Genomic DNA, 21,760 nt, shown 5'->3' with positions numbered 1-21,760 from the left:
CATTGCATCCACCTCATATCAATCATATAAAGTAGCATCATCATTGCATTCATCATTAGTATGCATGACAAAATCATAAAAGCATCATGAAAATAGAAAGCATTGCACATGCATCACATAGTACTTATAAGCATCACCATACATATTCACATTTGCATATCCTCAGGTAAATACTGCATCATCATGTAAGAAGTATACATCCATCATCTAGAATCCATAAGCATGTCGAAAATAAAGCATACATCATGAAAGTAACTGCACATCATAATTATATAACAAATAGAATGCATCCATAATCTCATAGGTCATGTAGAGAAAATAAGATCGACTACATATCATATCATCAAAAAGACCAATGTCTAAGGTACAATGATATCACAAAAAAATATGAGATAAATCACAAATATACATCGTGGGAATCATCAATTATATCATCACAAAAGGTGTGTACATGAATGGATCAATGTCCCATATCAGTGTGACCACTAGGATGTAAAGCAAAACTCTAAAATGATGCGACAGGTCTAGTAACACCAGCCGATACCCTTGTACCTGGGTCCCCACCTAGGGGATTTCTCTTAAGTGGCCCTGTCACTCCTCGACTCTCAGACTGGCTCTATCCTGATCTCTTGCTCAACTGTGAAAAGCCTGGAGCCCTCTGATCAACAGGAACAATAGTATAGTATAAGTTCATGTAATACTCAGCCTCCCGAACTACTTGTCGCATCATCTTCAGGGAAGCCTTCCCTGAACTAGACTTCTTGGCATTATAACAAACAAGGAGAGATTGTTGGCATTTCAATAAGGATATTGAGAAGGTTGTTGATGATTATGGATATAACTGATTAAGGATGTTTATTGTCTTAATATTATTATTTTGTCATTGATGTCAAGAAATTGATTTTCTAATTCAGTATGATGTTGCCATATCTTAAGAAGTATGATTTGATGAGTATAAAGATGTCGGTAAAAGACACAAAGAATGTGATGAATAAGGGGAGGAATAAGTTATTCAATGGGCAACTATTACCAAGTTAGACAATGATGAGATCATGATGTTTAGATTGTTTTGATATCCTACATATGTTGTTGATTGTAAGGTTAATACTATACTATGATACCGAGTAAGGAACCTAGTCGGTAAACCCTAAGGTTATCACTATCGATTAATGAAGGCAGAATGTCTACCGAGTGAAGTTTAGTATTTACCGAGTTGCAACCGAGTAATAACAGAAAGCATTAAATGAATATAAGCATTATTTAATGAAGGAAGCTGATGAGCTGGTTATGATTAAATGATTGGTATGTCATGCATGAAGTTTGTTAAAGAATCAATGGCAAAGGAAAATTGGTAGGAAGATCTACAGCTCAGATTGAACCACAATACCCTAGCACAAGTTCCAAGAAATGTATGCAAGTTCCAAGGTGGGGTAAAACGTTTTCAGATCGAAGGATACATTGAACCTGGTCAAGTTTGAAGATTTGATGGTTGTGATTGATCATGGGATATGTGATCAAGGAGATTAAGCGGTTGGCAAATTGTTTATAAATAAGGAACTGTTGATAAACAATGTATGCGGACAAGTGTATGCACAAGGATGCTACATAGTGATTACCAAGCACAGAAGCTTGAAGACTTGTTTGAATAACAGAGTATAGAGCCTAGCAGATGGACAAGATAAGTCCTATTGTATTAAGCAAATAAGAATTTGCTTTAGCATTTTTGATGTGAAGTTGCAGATAGATTTTTATTACTGTTATTTTGTAAAGTGATAGAAAATCTCTTAACCGAGTGGACTTAATAGTCTTATTTGTAAAACCCTCTAGCAAGGTGACATTCTAATTGAGTGTTTGAAATCCTTTAACAAGGTCACTTCTAACAAGGTGAAGATCCTAACAGATCTGAGGGAAATCCCTTAACTGGGTCACATCTAGCAATGTGTTTGTAATCTTTAACAGGATTTTCTTTTAACCGAGCATACTCTAGAAGAGTATATTTCTTAGTGGGTCCGAAATCCCACAGTGGTTTTTCCCTATTTGGGTTTCCTTGTTAAATCTGGTGTTATGAGTTTTATGATGTTTATATGCTTTTGAGTTTGCATGTTTAGCAGTTTTGGCTATATTACTGAATTATATGTTACCGAGGTTGAATCTATTGTTTTTATGGAATATTAAGGTTGTATGATTCACCCCCCCCCTCTCATCTTATTAGCTTGGCATCTGTACTTAACATTAAGTATCAGAACTATCAAGACTCTCCTGACATTTGTACCTGTGTCTCGGCCTCCCGAAACCTATCCCTAGCTGCATCTATCTCTGCCATGAGAGAGGCCATCTGAGCCTCTACCTGAGCAATCTGAGCTTGTTCCTATGTTTGTACTTGGGACCTTCCTATAACTATGTCATCTGGACCTCTAGTTGGACTATCTAAGAGTCCCTCTCTGCTAGTCGACTCTCTAGTTGCTAAACCTGACCCTACAAGTCAGTGATCTGAGCCTACTGCTGATGAGACGACATCCTAATGAGGATCCATCGTGGTGTCTTTGCCTTTGGTTTCTCAACCTATGATACTCATGTAAGTACCTGCTCAACCTGGGAAACCTCCTACTCTGGGACCTACTGCCCCTAATCCACTAGACCTAATCTCCTCCATCTGACTACCCGGGTCATCCAATCCATATATACCTCTCTAGAAAATCTAGAACTGTTGGCTCCTGGAGTGCCTGTCGATACCATTGCCACTGCTCAGCCATCTCCCCCATCATCATCTCCTCCATCGTCATCTCCAACTCCATGATCTCCTGCATCTCCTTTGTATCCATCTTTATCATCCCCTCTGTCTCCGCCATGATCTCCACCCCCACCTCCTCTCGCCCCACAATCCCTCGGTCATCTAGGAGATCTGTGTCGTGGCCTCTCATCGTCCTCATCTAGAACTGGCTCTGGCTCATCGGGATATGTCAACCTAGGAAACCTATGTGCAGTAAAATATACAGCGTACTCAACTATCATCCCATTATCTATCATATCTGGTAGATAATCCCAATCCAGTGGCCCCAATGATAGATACTTTGCACACACTTGGTCATATGAAATAGAGGGCCCCCAAGTAGCCACATCCAGTCTCCTGTGAGCATAATGAGTTGTATCATGTGGTATCCCCTTTATCCTGCCATACTTTCTCAACACCCTCATACAAAGGAATCGCTCAATAACATAGGGTGTAGACCCGATCAAGTATCGAGTTGACAATACATACAACATCTCCATTGAATCCTCGGGCCAGATCTCACAATCTCTGTGCGATCTCCATATCATTGTATCCAGATCATCTAGTGCCCGTCACCAATACTCCAATTTTCTCAACTTTCATTGGGCAATGATGCCTAGATATATGTTAGCGTAGGGTCTACCTACAGGTCTATCTCTGTCAGCCAATGGTTGTGTGATAGGCAGGTGCTCCCAGGCCCATATCTGGAGAACTGTCACCCCTGCTGATAATCTGGTCGATCCCTAGTACACAACTCGGTGCAATTCATAATACAAGTGGGCCAGCATACATGATCTCTAAGCAAATTGAGTCCCTTGTGTCACCAACTGCTCAAGGATACGACCCCATCCACCAGATAATCCCTTTGACTTGTGATCGGGACAAAGGAAACCCCTGACGAATCTGGCAAGCACATTAGGTAGTTTAGTGTAACCTGTATCTAGCATCTCCTGCCAAGGAAGCTCATATCCACCAATCTCATCATCATTGAATAATCTACGAATTACATCTATACCACCCTTCTCACTAAGATCATAATACACCAGCTCGCCCATCATGGGGATGTGCAGTATCCGGTACACATCCTCAGGTGTCATAGTCATCTGGCCAGTCGATAGGTGGAAAGTATTATGCTTGTTGTGCCAATGCTCTACTAGTGTTGTCAGTAATCCCCGGTTAATCAAAAATCAAGGCATATCAAGAAGGGAAGATAAACCACACCTATCGATGTGGTCTCTCTCTTCTGGGCTAAGGCGGGGTATCAGCATCCATGTCTTTGGGAAGCGCTCCCGAGACTGGAGAACACTAAAGTACTCCTGCAATCAAATCAAATCATCAAATTAGTATCTCGATTTCTCTATCTATCAAATCAATCTATCTATCAGTCTATCTTGCTCACTTGAGATTTCTATCAAATCTCATTGAGCCCCTATCAATGACACTCATCTATCATGAGGTCATTATCAATCCTATCTCATCTCACATGCAAATCGAGATAATTGAATCTGATCATCAAATTTCATCAATCAGGAGTATCTAATTTTATCAATTAGATAGCTAATCAAATCTATCTTACCCTTTCAACAGAAATCAAATCAAATTGACAGCATTTCAGCACCTTTATCAAAAATCGTGATGTTTGGGGGGACCAAGGAGCAACAATTTTTTTATTAAAATCATCACCGATGAATTTAAAGTTGCAAAATTCATTCAAATCATCAAAAATTATCACATAATCGAAAAATCAATTCAAAATTACAAAATCCAAAGTCAAAAAATTGAGTCATCGAATTCATCAAATTCAGCAATTAAAAAATCCAACATCGCAAAGTCATCAAAAATCAAATCAATAATCAAAAAATAGAAAAAATCACATCAATAAAAAAAAAAATTGAAAAAACAAAAAATTTAAAAATCGAAAAAAATTAATAAATAAATAAAAATTTAGCAGCACGCAAGCGACGATGACGGTCGTAGTGGCGGCCACGGCGTCAATGGTGGCACGGGTGGCTCCAGCCGTAGTGCCTATTGTGGTGTCGACGACAGCGCCGACAGCTTCAACCACATCGTCGGCAGCGCCGACGGAGCTCGCCATGGCGCTAGCCGCAACGCCCGCGGTGGCGCTGCCATGAAATTTATCTATCAGTTTATCTTGCTCACTTGAGATTTCTATCAAATCTCGTTGATCCCCTATTAATGACTCATCTATCATGAGGTCATTATCAATCCTATCTCATCTCGCATGCAAATCGAGATAATTGAAACTGATCATCAAATTTCATCAATCAGGAGTAACTATTTTTATCAATTAGATAGCTAATCAAATCTATCTTACCCTTTCGAAATCAAAAATCAAATCAAATTGATAGCATTTCAGCACCTTTATCGAAAATCGTGACATTTGGGGGGACCAAGGAGCAACAATTTTTTTATCAAAATCATCACCGACGAATTTAAAGTCGCAAAATTCATTCAAACCATCAAAAATTATCACATAATCGAAAAATCAATTCAAAATTACAAAATCCAAAGTCAAAAAATAGAGTCATCGAATTCATCAAATTCAACAATTGAAAAATCCAACATTGCAAAGTCATCAAAAATCAAATCAATAATCAAAAAATCAAAAAAATCACATCAATAAAAAAAATTGAAAAAACCAAAAATTTAAAAATCGAAAAAAATTAATAAATAAATAAAAATTTAGCAGCACGCAAGCGACAACGGCAGCCATAGTGGCGGCCGCAGCGTCAATGGTGGCGCTGGCGGCTCTAGTCGTAGTGCCTGATGTGGTGCCGACAGCTTCGGCCACAGCGTCGGTGGAGCTCGCCATGCCACTGGCCGCAGCGCCCGCGGTGGCACCGCCATGGAACCACCAACCCCCCCCCCCCCCCACCAAGAAATGAGCAAAAATTTGAAAAAAAAAAATTAAAATGTGAAAATTTTACAAAATTCGAAACAAAAAAAAAAAAGGAAAAAAAAAAATCAAAAATTCAAAAAAACCTATTTTGTAACGTCAAAAACCCAGTAAGAAAACGTAATTTAAAAAAAAAACCCACATGGTAAAAATGCTAAAAAAATGATTCTTTTCTGAAAATGGCTAAATTTTTCAAAAATCGGACTAAAAATTGACAAAGCTAGGTTTTTCTCGAGTACGTACCGATGGACTGTAGGCCAGAGGACACTCGTGTCGTCGAACTTGTGCTGGTGGTACGAGATCGCCATTCCTTCCTCCAGAGCAATTTATTTTTCAAACAACTTAAATGCACAAATGAAGAGTGGTAAAAGGAAATTCACCTTTTTAAACTCAAAATGAGGCATTTAAGTGGGATTTTTATTCCACTTATTTTCAATCATCTAATCAACTACTCAGCCTAGCAAGGTAGTGTTTTCAAATTTTTTATCGGGAAATGAATCGGATCAGCTCTGAAAATATCTAAAAATCATTCAAAATCTAAAAATAGTAAAAATTTCAAAAATATCAAAAAATATTCAAAAATCGTGAAATATTCAAAAACATTGAAAAATTATACGATTCATCTAGCATCCTCACATCGTAATCTATAAATCAGCGTCTGGGGCATGATCAAGATTTATCATCTCAAAAATCGAAACCGCATCATATCGAGATTTATCATCTCGAATCGAATCAGTATCATATCAAAATTGAATCCGCATCAAAATCATGACTGAATTTGCGTCCTATCAAGATCAATATCAGCAACATCATCAATCGAGTTTTCTTTGAACCAACGCGTTGTCACACATTGCTTCAAAGAGAGGCAAAATGTATACAGCTAAAAATGGTCTGAAGATAATTAATTAAATACGTAGTTATTTAATTAATCCCCCTTCCCATTTAATTGAATTCACAAGCAATTTGATTAATTTCCCTATTCATCTACTAGTAAATAAATCTACATGATTTATTTATAGAGTTAATTTCATCTCCCCTTTGGATTAATTAATCCTCCCCCCATTTAAATTCATTCTTCTAATCTCATAATTAGCTAAAACAAATCAAATCATGATTTGTTGAAGTTATTATCTTTTTTCTAAATATTTGAATTTCTAAACTCAAATGAGCACATGGCTCCTAACTTTTAACCACCTATCCTAACCCATTATATCTAATCCTAGGGTCTAACTAACCCTATCCTCTTGTACATCCTAACCTATTTTATCCTAACCTCTTATGAGTTGGATATTCTCCCCTTGAGACACATGACACTTTTGCCACATGTCTCCTCCCTTGGACACTTGCCCTCTCATGAGCAAGGCTCCTTGACACTTGTCAACACAGAGATGACAAGTGTCCCTTCCTCCAACCTCTTCTCCAACTTCCTCAATCTTGACCCTTAATATCTTCAAATCAAATTTGGACCGTTGATTCCTGCCACCTCAGCTTTGGCCTTGGAATTCCTATGAATACCCCCTCATTTTGGAGCAATAAGGATCCCTTGAATTCATAGTTTTTAGAATCATTACTATAGGCAATTTTATCTCAATCATCTAGCACAATTAGCATTTTAGATTAATCATGCATACAATCATGCATTTTATATCATTTTCATAATCATGAAGTAGCTACTCAACTCTTGAGTTGCCACTTTGGAGGTCATTGCTCCGCTGAGAGCCAAAAATTCTTCAACCTTCAAGGTCCTCAAGAATAGAGGAAGATGGGATATCTCATAAAAGAATTTGGTTTGCATTTGTTTAGCTTTCTATTTGCTTCATAATTTTATTATGTTGTCTCATCTATGTGTATGCGTGTTTCATTTAACCATATTTTTTAGCATCACAAAGTTATCCTTTCTCTAAATTAAATAAATATTTTACTTATTTAATTGGCCCCACCTCTTCTATTAATTAAATAAATTTTTATTTATTCAATTAATTCATTATCTTTTTCCTCTCATGACAAGTGTCATTCATCTCTTAATTTACCTTTAACCACCTCTCTAATATTTTCCCATTTCCTATATCTACCCTCTAATCTAAGTCGACCATTTATCCTTCCACCTCTTAATCCTAGCTATTCATTTCTAGGGTGTTCTCTATAAAAGAGACCTCTTCCTCTCTTTTTTCATATGAAGATAGTGATCAAGTACCCAAACTCTATCGAATTGCATACTCAACCACCATCCATTCACCATTAAGCTCTTGTGCACACATACAAAATCTGAGAGCAACTACATCAAGCAAGATCAATGGAGATAGGAGGACAATGAAGAAAAGCCCTTGGAGCATGTGAATGGTATAACATTTCTTTATTTGACATTTGCATGATCTTTGGTTCTTCATTGGTTTTATGTTGGATTCTATTGTAGGACTAGGGTTTAGTGGTTGAATCTATTAGGTTTTATAATATTTTAGTAATCCAATTCCAACATAAACATTTTGGCACGTCAGGTGGGACTCTTGTCCCTTCTTTCTAATATTTTATTCTTGTTTTAGTATTTACAGACTTGAAGGTCCATATTTTGTGGTGCTTTTTGGGGATGCCTTGTTTTCGTCACATTTTTTGTTTTGTTAGAATTTTTTGCTCTCTAATGCATATTTGCAGGTTTTTGTCGTGTCTAGGGTTTTTTGTAATTTTTTGTTCTATTTCCAATTTCAAGTTTTTAATGCGTTTTTGGCCAATCCTAGTGCGTTTTTGTTAGTTACTGACATGTATAGGTTCATTTCCATGCATTTTTGGTCTATTAGGGTTTTTTGTTTTTAGGCAATGTTTGATTTCTACTGCATTTATGGTCAATCCTTATGCGTTTCTATTAATTTCTAGCACGTATTTGACATATTATGGCATGTTTCTATTTCATTAGGGTTTTCTGGTTTTCTACATTCCAACTTTCGAACACATTTTTGTTTAATCCAGTAGTGATTTTGTTTATTTCTGTTGTGTGTAGGGTATTTGGATTGCTGCATTTTTGCTAACTCCTAATGTGTTTTTGGTTTGTTCTATTGCATGTGTGTTTTTTGTAGGTTTCCCAAGGCTTGAAGCATCCAAATTCATTGGTAGAAGGCCCCTTTATTATTATTTGTTGTTTTGATCCTTGTCGTTGTAGGTTGGGGTAATTTTGAGACTACTAATCCACTTATGCTTGCAAGGGTAACATAGGAGTGTGTTTGTGCTTTTATAGATTAGAAAACATTTCAATTTAGTGCACCTAAAATAAACCATTGTTTGAAGTGTTTGGTGCACTTGCACACTATTTGTTGTAGAACCCTAAGGTGGTTAATGAAAGTATCCTTTCCCTCGCCTTCATGGATCTTAAGTGCAAGAGAACTCATTAAACATTTTATTTTTATTTTTAGAAGGGTATACCTTCGAAACAAGGGGACAACCTTAAGTGGATCTTTCCTTCAAGTCGTTATATAAATTGGTTGAGACAAAAGTCGAGATCTAACCAACATTAGCCTTTGGCATACAATGTCAATCGAAAAGGAGACCTTGTACCACACATTTATTGAGGTATTTTGTACTCCAAGTAGGATTGATTAAAATATTAAGTGGCTTGTTAGAGGCTTGCAAGGTGTCAGTCCCCCGAATTGTGACTAGAAACCTTCTTAGTGGCCTACCATTATTTTGACTGAACATTGCAGTAATTTCAGTGCAAGGGAATAGATAGTTTTTTCCCCAAGATACTAACCATATGGCTCCCTTGAGATGAGACAAAAATCCTCATATTAACATAAGTTAAATGTATCTTTCTAGGGAGAGGGAAATTGGGTCACCCTTCTAGTCCTCGAGGCCCCTACTGATCCTCTCTCACAAAGAAATGATTGTATACACCCATTTTAGGTGTCCCTACATTTGCGTTGATAGAGATTCCAAGTTGTGGGATGAGGTTATCACCATGAGACCTTGACCTTAGGGATAAGAATCTTTTGAAGTGTCTTTGATTGTGTTTAGAACTATGGAAATTGGATTGATTTTGGCCTATTGAACATACACATTATGCTTAAATTTTGGACAAAAGCACCTATAGACATTGCATCTTCTTTTTTGTTGTGTTTTCTTGTCACAAAAAATCAAACATTTAGATGTGGTCACACATTGAAACTTCGAGAAATTCAAACAAATTGAGAGAAAACTATTTTTCACCATAAACACATATGTGACACTTTCCAATGTGTATATGAGCATTCTAGTGGCATGTGTGTTCTTTTCCAGCACATATTTAAGATTTTTTATTGCGTTTGTGTAAATCCTTGGCACGTATTTGAAAAAAAAATTGATCATTTGAAACTGTAGAAATGCATTTCTGAGACTTCTTTCCACATATATGAAACATTATGTCATGTATCTAAACAATATTATTGCATATTTGGACAAGTTTTGAGTAAAATTTGAAACTGTGATAATGTGTTTTTGGACTCTATTATTACGTATTTGAGACATTTTAACGCGTTTGTGGATTTCTTATCGCATTCATGGTCATAGAGATTGAAAGAGCTTCTAAGGTTGATTCCTTAGGATACTCTATCATTCAACCATCAATTTTTCATTACTTCCTGTCTATTTTGAAACATCCACTTACACGTCATAAACATATTTCAAAAAAAGTCAAAGAGTTGTTTTGTTATCCCCACATATCTTGCAACACATATTAGACATCACTAGATGGTTCTTGCATCATATTTATCGGCTTGGGTGCCATTTTAGTCTCTTGAGTTAGGTTCAACTTACCTATTGGAATTTATCATATCCAAGGAATCCACACCTTTCTTAAGTTATCATATCAACTTGGAATGACATTTTAGGATATTGCAAGAAAACTTTAGATTTTCCTCCATTACCATCATTACCTTAGCTTCTATTATCAAACCTTGATATTTATTTCCATCTCATCATAGTCAAATCCTTTCATTTTCATGGTTGAAACTAAATCCCAAAGATCTAGAAAACAAGTCGAAGAATCTCAAAGATCTCAAAACATGGACGAATATGAGTATGATGACAAATAATTTTACAACCCACAACCTTTTTAGAATTGCAACAATGCACAAGAATTTTATATTAAGTCCTTCACAACTGCAAAACTTCAAGATCATATGTCCGATGCTAGATTCAATAGAATGCTTGATGCAGTTTTGAAAAGGGATCTCCAATAATATTTATACATGTTGCTTGAAGATGGGGCAGGGCTACCTCGTGATTTTGATGTTTCACAAATATTGGAAGAAGATCCAAATCACCTTAATGGTAACAATGGTGGATGTGGACATGAGCGTATCCCTATGATTGACTCACCTTTGTCCCTTTTACAAAAACCTAATATGCTACTCATTTTACCTGATATGGAAAGCAAGTGTTGGATAATAGTTGGGGTGTTGGAAGATTTGTGTATGGATGGATGAAAATATTAACAAGATCAATGTTGGCACACACCTTGAGAGGTGTTGGAATGAGGGAGGAAAAGTGGATTTTGGGACATAAGGACCCAAAATAGATGAAGGAGTTGATGGAGTATCTAAGATTGTAGATTTTGGGACATAGGGACCCAAAATGGATTTTAAATGTGGGAGATTTTTAGATGAATGAGTCAAGGAAGCCTTTGGAATATCAAGTTTGGATGCCAATTTTTATTTTTATTTAGGATGCAATGCTTGTACGAGCATCTAAGGAATCCACATGGTTTTTTATTTTTATTTCATTTATGGTTTTGTGGAATGCATTACTTCTATGAGCAACTTAGGAATCCACATGGTTTTTTATTTTTCTTTTGGTTTGATGGGCTTTTGTGGCATTTTGGATACTTTTTTTTACTTTTGGATCAAATTTTTACATGTCTTTTAGATGGGACATGTTGATCTTTTGACGCATGTGGATTTTTGGACTTACAGATTTTATGCTTGGCACCCAAATTGCTTCTCTGAGTAATGGGATTCATGGGTGGATAGGAATAATATGGAGGTTTTTTGGATGATTTCATGTAGATGGATGGTTGGAAGGTTCTCAAGGATGTGTGCCTTTGTTGATCTTCGTTCATAATAGGGTAAACGATTGTGAGCTAGGGGTGACATGGATATTAGATGAAGGGATATAAGGACCTAATATGGATGAAGGAATGAAGGTTTTAGTTTTAGGATATAAGGAACCAAAATGGATTTGGAGGATGGGGAATGGGTATGTTTAGGTTTAGATGGAGGGATGTGGTATTTAGTAGGGATATCAATGTCTTGAGAGTGAGATATGTAGTCAAGGCCACGATAATTGATATTATTTTATTGCAAGCTAATTGATGGCCAATTAATTAGAGATCACCCTCCTCAACAAGGTTGTATGGTAATGAGGCATGTTAATGGGCTTGGTAGGGTAAATCATATTCGTGTCCCATAACAATGAATAGAATGGAGTAAACTAGAGGCAGGATGGGTAAAGATTAACTTTGATGGGGCTTCGAGAGGTAATCCAAGGATTTCAGGAGTAGGATGTAGTGCAAGAAATAAGGATGGAAAAATTGTGGCCAAAGGAGCACAACAATTACCAGATGGAACAAACAATGAAGCTGAGGTGAAAGCGACACTTTTGGCAATCACATTAGCAGAAAAAAATTTGATTAGAGGGGGATTCAAAAATTGTAACGAAAGAAATTGTGAAAGGGGTCTCGCATTGCTGGAGAATTAATAAAATTATTCAAATCATTGGTGAAAAAATAAAAAAATGCAAGATTTAAAAATCTTGAATATTTGAAGAGAAGGAAATTTAGAGGTTGATATCTTGTCCAACATGGGATGTGATCTAAAAAATCCAGTAGTAAAGTGGTGGGAGGAAGGTAGGGAACACGGGGAGGGTAATTTTTGAATTTAAAGAATATTTATTAAATATTTTTGAATTGTGTGATAGCATGTTTTCATTCCATACTAGGATGATGCTAGGTTGGCTTTCCTACACGCACTTAATGCACTAGGTAGTAGTAAGCCACCAAACTCTACTTTCCCACCTATGTGGAGCACGTTTATGGGACGCGAAGGTGGTGGCACGAATGAGGCTTTTGTTTCTTTTACATGGGCTGAGAAGGATGTCTTCAAAATGAGGAAACATTTATAGTAAATGTGACAAGACTTTTAGATGTGGCTTCTTAAAGTAGAGGAAAGGTGAGTTTTCACTTATCCATAATATTTGAGAAGAATTATCTTGAGAGTGACAAAGGGTGGAAGATATACTTCATAGGAAACACCCATGGAAGCGAATGTTTCACTCCATTTAATTAAACAACAACTGGCTTTTTTCAGGAAGATTTTGGAGAAGAGGTTGGGAGGAATTTCTAAGTTCGACAACGACTTGTTTTTGCAGATAATCAAAACTTTGGTGGGGGAGAAGTATTTGCTTTTTGATTTTCAATATCGCACCAACATGAACATCATCTTCTTGTCGGTGGCATGGGGTTTTCAATTTGGGAAGAAGGAGGAGGTAGTGTGGGTTGCCAAGGCATGTGTGCTCGATCACTTGATTTGTGGTCTCACGTCTTTGATGGCTCAGGATGTGGTGGGTCAAGGATTATGACGTCCCTTTGGTGAAGGGATAATGCCAATAAATAATGAGGTTGAATTCGGGTCTTTCTTGTTGTGGAGGGATGGAGCAAACCAAGAGGCGAGCACTGAAGAAGCTTGAGTGGGTTGAGAAAAATTAAAAGAATACATCTAGGAAAAAGAGGTGGAGCTGTGAAAAGCTAGGGAATCCAAGAAGGATGCGGCTAAGAGGACTAAATTTTCTCCAGAAGACTCTGGATTAGTGGCCCAAGTAAGAAAAAAATGAAACTTTGAAACTTTAGTTTCTCTTTTTTTTTATAATAGTTTGCGTTGAAATTTTGTTAGATGAACTTTGTATAGGGTGGTTACATGCCATTAATTCGAGGAATAGTAGTTTTTTCAGTTTGGGTAGTCATGGTAGTAGTTGTTTACAAATTGACTAAACAAATGATGGGGTTGATCCCCAATTTGATAGAATAATTTTCAATTGTTTGATTAGTCTATGAGGTTAATTCCTAATTTAGTGGTATAGTTTAATATGTTTGGTCAATTTATGGTTTTAATTCCCATTTTGGGCATCTGATATATGTATCTTTTTATGAACTATTAATACAAATACATATAACTTTACCGATAAAAAAAGGTTCTATGGTAATAAAAAGTTATAACATATCCATATATGTAGAACTTAATATTTTTTAATAAACTAGTACCCATTGAGGGGTTTGGATAAACATTACCCAAGGAAGATCACAACATAAAAGAAAAATTTATTACCTTGCATTACTAGAATTTTAAAATAAAACACAAAAATACACCTTAGGTTTCATAAACGACTCTTTCTATGAAAACCTATAAAATCTTATTAACAACTAACAAGGAACAATATAAACCCTTCCAAGGTGTCATTTTTTCCACTATAATGTATGCTAAAGAAGCTATTAGAGCTTCTACCAACATGAGGATTTTATAGCACCAACTAGAGTTTTTGAGACACTATTTTAGGGCCTTTTTATTAACAACAAACAAGGCTTCTATTAACATTTTTTAGGATGTTCTACTAAAGAGAAAAGAGGTTTTCATTCGCACATTGCTATTTTAGAATAAAGACATCGAGATTAGCTATGGAAAACTAATGGGATGGGGTTAGGGATAGACTAGCCTAGTCTATGCTCTTGGATCCTTTCCTTGGATCACCTGGTGTTCTCTACACACCTTAGGGTCTCTAGGACTTCCCTTTGCTTGAGGAATCCCCTGACCTTGCCCAATCCACCCACCAATGAGTTGCAATGTTGCTCCAAAAGTCTCACCTACTCATGAGACTCAAAACCCCTTACTATGGCTAATAAGGGCTAAGCTTGTTCCACACCTTTCCAAGGTCTTAGCAAGGTTGTATCAAGTCTATTAGGTTTCAAGAATCTAACCCCTTACCGATTTCACAAATTTGGATTTTTGCCTTCAAATAGGGCTGCAAGGATTAGGACCAATTAGACCTCCTACCCGGTCCTTTAGGGCTTCCTCTCACAAACAATGCACAAACAACCCAAACTCCCAAAATGGACTGCCATTCATTTGGCAAGGACTCAAGGATTTTCCAGGTTTTAGGCCTCCAAGTGTCCGTACAGTGCCTAGGGCAAATTTTGGGGTTTTCAAGGGTTTTGTGAGGGTTTCTAGGGTTTGCCTGGGTCACAGTGAGTGTTTTGAGTTTTAGCCACCTTGTTTGGATTGGTGGAGGCTCCTCCTTCACACTAATGATTCTTCACTCACTCCTCTGCACCTCCTCCAAAGGATGCACTCTCCACTAACCAACCTTGCTCTCCAAGACCTCTGCAATTTGACCTCTCCTAGTCGGGCACTGTCCAGCCTCGCCTAGGAGTGGGTCTTGGTTTGGCCTCCCTGCATTTTCAAGGGCCATGCTTGCATGGTACTATAGTATAAGGTCTTCACTCTCATTCCCCATGGTTTCATGGTGATTCCACAACGGGGGATGGAGTTAAGACTTCATTTGCACAAACCAGTCCAAAACTGGACAGTGAGACTGCAATTTACAAACTATTTACAAACACACTCAACCGGTAAACAAAAAGCTAATCTAATCACTCACAATGGAATTATTTACACCATAGAAGACATTTCACATAGTGTTTCATGCAAATCAATCCATTTTCTTGCTCGGTAGCTTCATTCAAATTGACTAGTAACCAACAAAACAGTCATAGTCAATTCAGTTTGCTTGAGCCGTACAATCTCTGACATCCAACCCATTAACTTAGGGTTTGAAAATACTTATAACACCCTTGCCTTGGTCTATGTGCCCATATTAGGTTTGTCCATGCCAAACTAAGGATTTAGACCTCCTGGTGGAAAAGTTGCTTGACAACTTTTTTAAGTTGTCATGCAACTTTTGCAACTTTCTCAATGTTGCTTTTCATGACTCCTAAACCCACATTGGGCCAACCTAAGGACACCACCATGTTATGAAAGACCCCTAAACACCACAAAGACACACATACCCTCCATTTTCAAGAAAATCACAATCTTGACTAATGACCCCTAAGATCTCCTCTAGGACCCTAACTAGGACCTATGAGCACTTGGCTCATTATTTTATATACAATGGCTTCATAAGAAGCATAGTACCAACAAAAAAAGAAGGAGGGAGAGCTTGGAAGGGTGCTCTTGCACCATACTCCCCCTTTGCACACAACTAAGAAATAGAAGAAGAGATGAGAGCCAGGTCTATTCCAAGTGTCTTGAACTTTCTCTCCTCCACCCATGTAGCTTCAGATACTGGTTGATCTGCCCATTTCACTAAGTGCTCCATGTAGACCTGGTGTTTGGTAGACTTCTTCACTCTTGACTCCAAAATCTCCTCTGCTATAGGCTTCTTCACTTGAGGTAAGGTATTCACATCCAAGTCTTGTAATACCTTGGCCTAGTTCTCAGTCTGCCCTGCTATCTCTCCCTTGTACATTACTAGATCAGCAACATTGAAGACTGGTGAGATGGCTAAGTCTGAAGGTAAATCCACTTTATAGGAATTCTCACCATATTTTGCCAGAATTTTACAAGGTCCTAACCTCTTCATCTGCAGTTTTGTAGGCTTACCACTTTGCATCCTAGCTTTGCTCAAATGGACCATCACATAGTCACCCACCTTGAACTGAACTTCCCTCCTTTTCTCATCCACTTTGGCTTTTAGTTTTTGAGTGGATTCAAGGATGGCCTTCTTAACCTACTCTTGTACTTCCTTGATGGTTTGAGTGAATTCCTCTTCTTTCCCACTCTTCATCTCCAAGGTACTAAGGTCTCTCAACTCACATACTCCCCTTGGATGTCTACCATATACAACCTCAAAAGGACTTCTACTAGTGGTCCTATTCACACTGTCATTATATGCATACTATGCTTGAGGAATGATTAGGTCCCATGTCTGACCATACTCCTTAGTTAAACACCTCAACAAATTGCCTAACACCCTATCGATGACTTCAGTTTGACCATCTATTTGGGGATGGTACGCTGAGCTAAATGACAAGTTAGTTCCTAGTCTCCTCCATAATGTTTTCCAAAAATGACCCATGAACTTGTTGTCCCTGTCTGAAACAATGCTTAAAGGGAGTCCATGAATCCGAACAATCTCTTTGAAGAAGAGATGTGCAACATAGCTAGCATCATGTGTAGTCTTACATGGAATAAAATGACTTATCTTGGAAAATCTATCTACTACCACATAGATGTTGTCCATACCTGTTTTTGTCTTGGGAAGTCCTACTACAAAGTCTATGCTTATACATTCCCAAGGTCTGTTAGGGACCGGCAATGGTTGATAGAGACCGGCATTGCTTGATCCCCCTTTTGCTCTTTGGCATACACCACACTGTTCTACATATCTTTTCACATCCCTTGGCAACTTAGGCCAATAATAGTACCTCTGTACTAATTCCAAGGTTTTGTTGACTCCAAAGTGTCCACTTAAACTACCATTATGTTTCTCTTGGATGAGGTTCTCCCTCATGGATCCTCTTGGTACACACAATTGATTACCTTTGAACAAGAGACCATTTTGGAGAGTGTAATCTACATACTCACCATGGAAATGGTTCTCAAACTCCTTGCAAACCTTGTAAGTTGATGAGAAGTCTTCATCTCCTTCATAGAGGTCCTTGAGACCTTCTATTCCTATGCTCTGCAACTGTAGTTCTTGAACCATCAACAACTTCCTGCTTAATGCATCTGCCACCTTATTAAGTTGCCCCTTCTTATGCTTGATGGTGAAGGTGAAGGATTGGAGGTATTCCATCCATTTCAGATGTCTATTGCTTAGCTTCTCTTGAGTGTTGATGTAACTCAGTTCTTGATTATCTGTGACCACTACAAATTCCTTTGGAAGTAGGTAATGCCTCCATTTCTTTAGAGACTGCACTAATGCATACAACTCTAGGTCATAGGCTGAGTACTTCTTCTTTGCTTCATTAAGATTCTCACTAAAAAATGCCACAGGTCTTCCCTCTTGACTCAATACACCACCTACTGTAATTCCACTTGCATCACACTCCAATGTGAATAGCTTATCAAACGTAGGTAGGAGAAGGATAGGTTTTGTGGCTACTTCTTGCTTCAACATTTGAAATGCTTTGTCAGCCTGCTCTGTCCATTTAAACTTAGTTTTAAGGCCTCCCTTAATGGTGTCAAGGACTGGTGCACATATACCACTGAAGTTCCTCACAAACTTCCTATAGAATTGAGCTAATCCATGGAAACTTCTAACTTCAGTCCCTGTTTTAGGTGCGGGCCAATTCAAGATTGCCTCCACTTTGCTTGGATCCATCTTCAAGGTTCCCTTAGACACCACAAATCCTAAGTAAATCAGCTCTTGCTTCAAGAAGTCACACTTCTCTAGGTTGATGGATAGCTTCTCCTCATGCAACCTCTCTAAGACTAACCTCAAATGCTCAAGGTGCTCTTCTTTGGTTCTGCTATAGATGAGAATGTCATCTAGGTACACCACCACAAATCTGCCTGTGAAATCTTTTAACACCTCATTAATCAACCTCATGAAGGTGCTTGGAGAATTGGTGAGTCCAAATGGCATCACAAGCCATTCATACAATCCCTCTGTGGTTTTGAAAGCAGTCTTCCACTCATCACCCTGCTTAATTCTTATCTCTCCAAGACCTCTACAATTTGACCTCTCCTAGTCAGGCACTGTCCAGCCTCGCCTAGGAGTGGGTCTTGGTTTGGCCTCCCTGCATTTTCAAGGGCCCTGCTTGCATGGGACTATAGTACAAGGTCTTGACTCTCATTCCCCATGGTTTCATGGTGATTCCACAATGGGGAATGGAGTTAAGACTTCATTTGCACAAACCAGTCCAAAACTGGACAGTGAGACTGCAATTTACAAACTATTTACAAACACACTCAATCGGTAAACAAAAAGCTAATCTAATCACTCACAATGGAAGTATTTACACCATAGAAGACATTTCACATAGTTTTGCACACAAATCAATCCATTTTCTTGCTCGGTAGCTTCATTCAAACTGATTGGTAACCAACAAAATAGTCACAGTCAATTCAGTTTGCTTGAGCCGTACAATCTCTGACATCCAACCCATTAACTTAGGGTTTGCAAATACTTATACCACCCTTGCCTTGGTCTATGTGCCCATATTAGGGTTGTCCATGCCAAACTAAGGATTTAGACATCCTGGTGGAAAAGTTGCTTGACAACTTTTAAAAGTTGTCATGCAACTTTTGCAACTTTCTCAATGTTGCTTTTCATGACTCCTAAACCCACATTGGGCCAACCTAAGGACACCACCATGTTATGAAGGACCCCTAAACACCACAAAGACACACATACCCTCCATTTTCAAGAAAATCACAATCTTGACTAATGACCCCTAAGATCTCCTCTAGGACCCTAACTAGGACCTATGAGCACTTGGCTCATTATTTTATATACAATGGCTTCATAAGAAGCATAGTACCAACAAAACAAGGAGGGAGAGCTTAGAAGGGCGCTCCTTCACCAAAAACACAATAGAATTAGAGGTTATAGATATGAATTATCAATCTATTTGGAGTTATTTTTCTAAGATATAGTAACTACAAACAAGTTTAGTGTATACACTAGGAACGATGCATCTTCATTTATTCTGAAAGGTTTGTATTTCACAAACTGAAAAATAAAGAAATTATGGCAAGGTGGTAAAAAATGTCCCTCGTTTAGGTCTTGGTTTAGGCCAACACATTGGCTGATGCATCCAGACTTGCAAAAATTGGTCATACTAAGTTTGCTAATTATTTTTTAAATGCCACAACCTCTAAGTTTGCTATTATTTTTTATGGCATTTCTTTCTTGTAATGACATAGTGAAAGTATGTCTCTAATCAAATTCATAGTCGAAAGTGGAATTGACAGTAGATGTCATAAAAACTAAATGGAAAGTAGGAGCACCACAACACAACCATTTATACCTGAGCACTGATAACTATTATACAAAGGGTGATGCAGGACAATGTTATTGATGGTGTTCATGAGACCATTGTATCAGTACTAGTATAATGTATTAGGTTTATTTTATATTTGATTATTTTTTCTCTTTTTTTTGTCGGTACCATATATATTTTATTAATAATATTTCAAAAGTACAATAAGGTAAAATCATCTTGATACCATACAAGCTTTGTGAGTTCAAAAATTCAAAGCCATAGTCTTCCAACTACCCTGTCAGCCAGCATATACATTACAATGGAAATATTGGGTAGAAGATCCCCCAACACCATTGTCATTGGCATTCAACCATTATTGCCAGTACACCCCTTAGCCCTTAACCCATTACACATAAAACTTTGAATTTATGGCAGCTATGTGAAAGAAAAATACAGAGCAATCACCAATTTACTTTCCCACCTAACCCAAGAACCCTATACACAGCATAAATTTGAATATCATTACAAAAAAAATTGGTTCAAATAACAAGGACCTTCAATTATTAACCTCAATTCAACCCTAAGCCCATAGCAAAATTGTCACAGATGTGACCCCCGTAACCACAAACCCTATACATTCTCACAAATATAGAGACATAGAAAATTTACATGCACCATATTGCTAACAAAAAGGAAAAATTCATATTCCAAATGGAGGAGACTTCTTCCTTGGCTTCCTTCCTCATCACTTCCTCTTCCACCCCTCGCCATTGCCACCACCCACTTCATCTGCTACCCCCAACTCACCACCTCCAAGCACCTCCCTCTGCCTGAGGAGATTCTTCAATGAATCCCATGCAATGAGGGCCTCTACATGTCATTCGTCACGGTTGAAACCAGTCAGCCACCTCATGAAAGGAATGAGCTCGTATAATTCCTCCATCACAGGGACCTCACTTACATCAAAGCCCGCATCAAGTACTGCCCATTCCAGTATAGAGTTTAAACCCACCAACCAATTATTTTAAAACTTTAATGTAAAATTATAAAGTTGGTTTGTTAAGTATAAAAACTTTTAAGATATTACTTATTTTTAGTAATTTTTTATATTATAAATTATGGTAAAAAAAATTAATCTATAAAATATTTTAAATCTAATTTATAATTTAAAGCTTGTTGCACCTTAACAACTATTTGACTATAAAAATTAAATAAATTATAATTTAGAGTTAAAATTTATACACTTTAAAATTAAAATAAATAAATTTCAATTTATAGAATTATTTCAAATTAAATCTATTTCTTTTCAATTTTTATTTTTTTTATTGACTTGGGTGTTTTGAATTTTCTTATAATTGTGTTTTCTTAAATTAAATTATGAACATGATTGTGCATAATTATATAGAAAGTTTAGTGATAGAAGCATATATACTAATAAATTTAAAATAGATAATATCACAATACAAAGGCAAAAATGGACTTATACATAAGTAATCAAAGGATTCACATATTTGATAACAATATTTCATCCATTTATACTCATGATTGTTAAAAAATAAAACAATATCCCAACTAATCTCAAAAAATATTTTACTTCACAAAATAAAATTTGGTGCAACATTTATTTTAGTATTATATTATAACATTAACCTAACACTAATATTATTTCAAACATCAAAAGTAACAACAATTGTATATGGAAGAACCAATGAGAAAGGTTGTCATGGAGTTTTTCTCCAACATCCTTGCTAAGGATCAGAATTTGGATCTGCAATCTCAAAAGAACCTTATGGACTGTATTCCAACTATCCTAGAGGTTGATCAGAACTCTTACCTGATTGCTATCCCTTCCAATGATGAGATTTTGAAAGCTGTCAATTCCTTTGAAGGTAACAAGGCGTCGGGCCCTGATGGTTTTCCCATGTTTTTTTTTCAAATGTATTGGCATATTGTTGGAGATGATGTTTCCAGAGCTGTGAAAGAGTTTTTTGGTGCTAGAAGAATTTTGAAAGAGATAAATGGCACTTTTATTGCTCTTATCCCCAAAAAGATGGGAGTCGATTCCATGGATCTA

The sequence above is a fragment of the Cryptomeria japonica genome, chromosome 5 (assembly GCF_030272615.1).
Source record: "Cryptomeria japonica chromosome 5, Sugi_1.0, whole genome shotgun sequence".
Lineage (NCBI taxonomy): Eukaryota > Viridiplantae > Streptophyta > Pinopsida > Cupressales > Cupressaceae > Cryptomeria > Cryptomeria japonica.
Note: the sequence above shows the minus strand (reverse complement) of the source record.